Source organism: Pinus tabuliformis, chromosome 7, assembly GCF_031772625.1.
Source record: "Pinus tabuliformis cultivar Carrire ecotype Pingquan chromosome 7, CPIR1, whole genome shotgun sequence".
Classification (NCBI taxonomy): Eukaryota; Viridiplantae; Streptophyta; class Pinopsida; order Pinales; family Pinaceae; genus Pinus; species Pinus tabuliformis.
Genome location: NC_142293.1, coordinates 367,635,332 through 367,642,375, shown reverse-complemented (window position 1 = coordinate 367,642,375; position 7,044 = coordinate 367,635,332).

The following is a 7,044-nucleotide window of genomic DNA, read 5'->3' as shown; positions in this document are numbered from 1 at the left end:
TTAGAATAGGATTTCTTTTTATGTAACTTTACTTTCTTTACAACTAGAGTTGGCTCCTTTTCTGCAACTTAGTGTAGAATTTACTTTTTTTTAAATATGTTTTCTGCAATTTGGTAGATATATATTTTTCTACAACTATTTTAATCTAAGTGATTGTTCACTATCTTTTACGCTTTTTTCAGATACATTTTCTTTCATCAGATAGATTAATAGTTCATTAAAGAGTGAGAGGAAATGTGGCTTGCACAAATAGTGCAATATACCTCATAAGCTTGCAGAGACCTTGGGTTGACATAGATACCTTTAGGGACGTAACATGGTTACTGGAATACTATGGGTCATCCATTCTCATAAATAGGTCTCACAAATTATTCTCTAGATTTTTGTTTACCCTCAAAATAAGTTTTTAGAATTGTTGAACGTGCTTTGTAACTATACATTTTTGTCAAATATTTACCAATTAACTAAATAATTTATTTCTCTTATTATGTCCATAATGTGCTATCAATTCTTCTATAAAAATGAAATGGACCAAGATACACACAATAATTTTTCCTTTGCAAAGGATTTGATACCACACACGTTGATCTTCTTCTAAAATTATGGATGTGATATTTATATTTTGTATGCATGACACTTGGTGTAAATAAAATTATTACTCCATCTGGAATATCATGTTATAGGATCATTACCACAAAACTTCTTCATATTGATCTTTAGAATTTATTAGTTCCTTGGTGTTGACTTGAAGCCTTGATGATGTGGATCTTGAATTGAAAGTCATGATTATGGTTCTGTGATTCAGTATTTGTTCTCTCTAATTGTGGTAAAATACTCCCTATATGTGATTGAGTCTAAACACCATGCTTCTCCTTATCATCATGATTTCCTTGGATCTCCATATCTCTTTTTAAGAGATTCTATAATAATATTTTTTTATTTCTTCCTTGTTTTTAGTCATGGATTTTTTCATTTATTCATTTAAATTTATCATTTCTTCCTTGAAATTTTGCATTTATTCCTAGGTTTTAGTGATGGAATTTTATATTTCTTCCCTTAAATATTTATGTATTACTTCCTTGGTTTACTTCATCTTTTGTTCCACACTAATTACTAATCCTTGCATTTGTGACAACTAATCTTCCAACATGGTTATTCAATAATGGATGTCCTCTATTTATTCATGCATCATGGATGAAAATTTAGGAGGTTTAACTGGTTTAGTAGATTTTTGGATTTTTCTTTGTATCCATGTGAGAAAATGAGAATCATACTCCTCTTTATCACAAATTTAGTCATTCCTAATCAAAATTTATGTCCCTATAAGTTATGTAGCTTTAAAACCTTAATTTGGAGAATATCTAAATGGCTAACATTTCTCTTGATTTATCTCTAAGATTTAATTCTTTCTAAATATAAAATTTATTCTTGTAATACACTGGTATGTCACACACACACACACACATTGAAATTCCATAATTACTCTTTTTAAATTGATTTCAGGACCATTCAAAAACCCTAACTTCCATAAGGCATATCTCCAAAATTATATTGAACTAGAATATGAAATTTTAACAATGCATACCTCGTTCTTTTATCATATGCAAATTTTTCTTGCTCTTATTATTCATGAAAAGAAAATTATAAAAAAAATTCCAAGTTCACTCATTTAAAATCTATTTTAGGACCATTCACAAACCCTAGTTTAGGTAAGTTATATCTAAGAAATTATAATGAACCGAAATCTAAAACATTTACTTGGTATGCCTTGATATGTCATCTTATTTTTCTCCATATTTCATGGTGTGAAACATCCCCAAAAAAATTATAGTGAAAGTATTGAGATGATGATTGAAACAAATTTCAGGACCATTCACAAAACCTAAATTCCAAAACATATATCTCTGTAAGTATTGTGAACTAATATGTAAAATTTTAACCAAATTTTTCATAGTGATCTCTCTTAAGTATGCTCAAATTCCCATAAAAGAAATTATGGTGCCATGATAACTCATTTGAAGTACGAAAACACTAGGATCATAGTTTTGATACCAAATCTTATGAACCTCACACCATATAAATGAGAAGGAACCAATAATTGCAATACTCTTCAAGGGGGAAACCTATTTTTACAATGGATATAATGTATAATACAATATTTTGTGATCCTAAGAGTACAATTATAATGGAATGGTATCATGAAAGGTTCTAACTGACATTAACAATATAACAACATAAATATAACATCTCAATATTTAGGGATTAATAAGGAATTTTTGGGTTAAAATGATTCTTATATAGGGCTTAATAGATATCATCATGAATAACTCATGAAACAAGATAGACTTTCGATAGGTGTTGAGCTTGTTTTTATAAACAAATATGAGGAATAATTTGTTGTTACATAAAGTATACTATCCATGTCAAATTATGGAAGAGAGAATGCATGAGAGAAAAGTGGTGCATCAATAGTGGATGAAAGGATTTGGGGTGCGACATGGTGGAATTGTGGGTGGATATGGATGTAGCCACCATGGATGGACAGGATGGAAATGGTGGTGGGGGTGGAAAGTGATAAACCCCCATGGGTTGTATGAGGAATGAAAATACCAAGACCTTATTATAAATGTTAGACGGATAAATCTGTCTACCTAACAAGAGAAATATCCCTAGATCCTAAAGGAAACGAGAAACAAATAGACAATCGAATAACTCTTTTCCTAAGCTTACTTTGTTTGAATTGTAAATACAAGAGAAGAAGAATGAGCCTCTTACCTATTTGTGAAATTCTTGTTGAATATCCTTACTTTGTCTCGATGAATCTTCTCAATGCTCAAAAATACTTGCAACCACAGACATAAGAAAGATCAAAGGCATATGCAACATAACAATTCAAACAAGCTTAATCTAATGATCAAGGAGATTAGAAATTTAAATCATCTTAATTAATATCAAAAGAGACATAAATCAGTCATCATTTTAGTAAGACAATACAATGGAAAAAGGGATTCGTTTGTATTAATTCAAGGATATATAAGATGCTTACAACCTCTGCCTTGGTGTCATGAGGTTCTTCCCAAATGCTTCCAACCCTCTCCTTAGATGATAAGCCTTCCAATATCAATCCAAAAACATAAGTCTATCTTTTCCCCCCTCCTTAATCCCTCTAACTTGTAGTCAATTTATAAACTAAGAGGATGAATTTTCAGATCCAAGAGAGAAGGATGAGATCCTCTAATTGGGAGATTATGGTTCCTTGTTGAAAGGGAATTAGCTCCATGATCTGAGGGGTATGGCTTGAATAGATATGACCTCAGAAGCTTTCAATTGGGATATATTTGACCAAATATGCTTCTGTAATTCACTTTTTATTTGTACTTTTCTTTGAGTTGGCTCCGCCATCTATAGTGGAAGACAAAGCACATTTCTACACAAATTTTAGAGGTAAAAACTGCACAAGGGCAGTTACTGACTAGGAGAATCACGCAGGTCGTACTTAAGAAGTTATAAAATCCATTTTACCCAAAATTATCATCTTCTTCAAGGGTTTTTTATTGTTTGACCTCTAAGGGAGTGCAATGGAACATGTTTATGGAGGTGAGAGATTCATTTTACGAGTCAAGTGTCATGGTGAAAAAATGATGTGTAACAAATTGCCCCGTAATGTGTGAAGTCTGAAAATTAATTTTTAAAGATTGAAGCACTTTATCATGCCAAAGATTTCATTAGAGAAAATGGTGAGAAACCTGCAAGAATCATTCAAGGATTAAAATGTAATATATATAATCATCACTGATGTAGGCATTGCCATTCTCAGAGTAAAACTTACTCAATAAATAATTAGAGAAAAACTCAAGAATAAAATTAACAGTAGACATGGTATGGACACACGCATCATCTATGAATTTGTCTACATAATCAGGAATATAAAACTCCTCGCATCCTATATTCATGAAACTAGATCCAGGGTCTTGATCTCCATCTCTTGACTCGTAATATGAATCTAGCCATGTGAGTGAATGTCTCAAAGTCAAACATGGTATAAACCACCTGATTATCGGTCAAGGATGTGAACCATTAACAAGTGTGAGAGAAACCACCAATAATGACAATGGTTCTCAAGGTACTTCCCGTCCAATCTAGAAGTGTGAATATATGATCTAAAGTCGAACACTCATAAAATCGTTCAATCTAAGGACAATGATGAGAACCTATCGATGAAGGAAAGAAACCTTCCATTAAGGCATGTAGGCTCAAGGTACTGAACATTTCTAAATCAACTTCCTAGATAATGAGCTAATGTCAACAAGAAGAAACTTGTCGTAGGAAATCCTACGACATGAAACATAATGTCAATTTTTGAAGAATAGCTTTCAAGGACTGACTAGGGATGGTTAACATGATAGAAGGCTAAAATTTTCAAGGGAATATGAACTAAGGTTGAAATTCTCTTGAACACATAGGGACATGACAATTGACTTGCCAACATTTGACTAAATGATAATACTCAAAACTAGATGAATATTTTCAATGGGTTTTGATTAACTATAAGACAAATGGATTTCCCAACTCAGATATAAAAATGTAATGGAGTTTCATGTTCAAGAGCGACACAATTCCTTTATGCTGAACGTAAAATGAAAACTTTTTCCCAATTCCCCCCCATCATTATTGGAAAGTACCTCTTTAATTTTTACAAGCATGAGGAGGGTAACATATTCTTTCCATATAAGTTCATCCTTCGAGTGAGTCCTCCAAAGTATCTTTAACAAACCCTAGGAAGGAGTGGTTTTGTCTTGTTATGCTTAATGAGTCCTATACTATTTTCTTTTTATGATTCTAGTAAAGTGGTAACTTGATGTCATTTTATTTTAAGAGTTTAAAAAAGACACAAAAAGAAAACTCATTCAGTTCTTTTACCGTAAAATTTTAACGAGCCCAGAGAAAGTAAAGTTCGGTTTTTTTAGCTTTAGTGAGTTAGAAGAAAAACATGAGTAAACTTCGTCATGTTCTTTTTTGTAAGTTTAGTCTCTCAAGCTTGAAAAAGAATAAAATAATACAGGATAGAACTATATTGACCATAATCAGTCAACGTATGCCTTTTTCGTAAATAGTCTAGTTCAGTCCATAAAAGGGGTAAACTTATACTGAATGGACGATTGTTCATTTACTTTTACAAGTTTGAACAATTAAGTTCTCGACAATCTTTTCATGTTTCAAGATTCTGAAAAGGGATTAAAAGAGGACTATATGGTTTTTCTTTTTTGTGATTTTCAAGAGCTCAAAAAATTGATAAAATTCTGCTCATAGTCAAAGCGATCCATTTCTATGTTGTAATCCATTCTGCACATTAAAATCAATAAATTATCATAACTGCTCGATATTAGGGTAAAAAACATTAAAATTTTGACTTTTAAGAGGCTTAGGGCATAAAAAATAATATTTTAATGACCAAAAACTTATAAAAGTTCAAAAGTAATTTTATTTTTGCCACTTGTTTTTTAACCATTTTGAGAGCAGAAAGAGGGTTTTTTACCACCAAACTTTGAGGCCAATTATGAGAAAACCGGTGGACGAAATCATGAACTGTTTCCTCCAAGTAAGAGATCTCTCTGATATCTATCTTTTCATCTATTTCAATTTCATTTTTAGGCTTCCATTTGATTATATAGTTGGTCTTTATGTTTAAGAATCTACCCTCGGGCCTGTGCAATTAATCTTCATCAAGGTCGCATAGGCTGATAATTTTATTATAGAAAAGAACATAGTCTACGGAGTTTCTATAAGGTAGGACAACACATTATGTGTTATGTCTAGTAAAAATCGGTTGCATAGGTGCTGAGGGTTTTTTAAAACGTAGGAATTCCTCCCCAAAAAATCCAAAACTTGTTTCAAAACTTATTCTACCTCTTATTACATGTCTTTTTCAAGGTATTTGATCATTCAAAATGGAATGGAGCGAGAAAGAACATGATAACCATGATGCAACAAATTTGGAGAATCTAGTAGCTTTGCAAGCCTTAAGAGACTGTGGCCTCCATAAATACTGGATAGTCCCTGGGATGAAAGCTTGATTGGAGCTAAAGACATGCTTTATGAGAACCTAAGATGTCCAGGATTAGAGTTTTGTGATCGGGGATCATCGTGTCTCCATTTATGCCAATGACATCTGTTTTTTGACTTGGCTTCCCTGAAGAGGGATTGATATTTCTTTATTTGGGCAAAGATTGGGTGGAGATACTACTGTGGGATATCTATGACGATACTGTGGGAATGCACAACTCAAGGATGGCAAGATTGATATTCAAATTATTGGTGACTTTGCCTTGAGAACCATAGCTTTCATGGTTAGCAAACGGTGTGGCAATGCATCTCTTCACTTGGCCACCAAGGCCTAGATGCAGACTACTAAGGAATGTTGACAATCCATGACCTTTAATTGGAGCGAGGTTGTGGTTGTCGACATGATAGGAAAACTAACCAGAGCCATGAATGGTAGAATGAATAATTTCGGTTATGGTTCCATTATTGTTTCTTTTTCTCTAGAGAGGATTCCACTCCTCAGGCCATAGTATATTTTGGTGGATGAGAGAGGGCCTCAAGATCCACACATGTTGAGGTGGGTTTCACTTATGGTTCGTCATGGAGGTGATGTTCTAGTGGTGAGATATAATCCCGAGTATTTTATGTGGTTGGGTCAATAGATCATCTCGATCATGGATTTCCCATATGTCAGGATGGATTATAAGGGTGACCCAGATATCCCACTTCCAACAAGGATGTAGTGGGGTGACCAAGGTAAAAACTTCTCATTTTGATGTTTTATTTTGTTTTCAAATTTTTATATTTTTTTTCCTTCCAAGGCTAATTACTCTAAATTCTTATGCAGATATAGGCCCAGCTTGACCAGCAGGGTTACGAGGTTTTGGCAGGCAGGATGACCAACCTATAGAAGTTGCATCACCACACTGACTGAGCTAAAAAAAAACCTAGAGAGGTTGAATATAGATATCCAAGAGACTGGGACTAATGATTTTCCTCTCC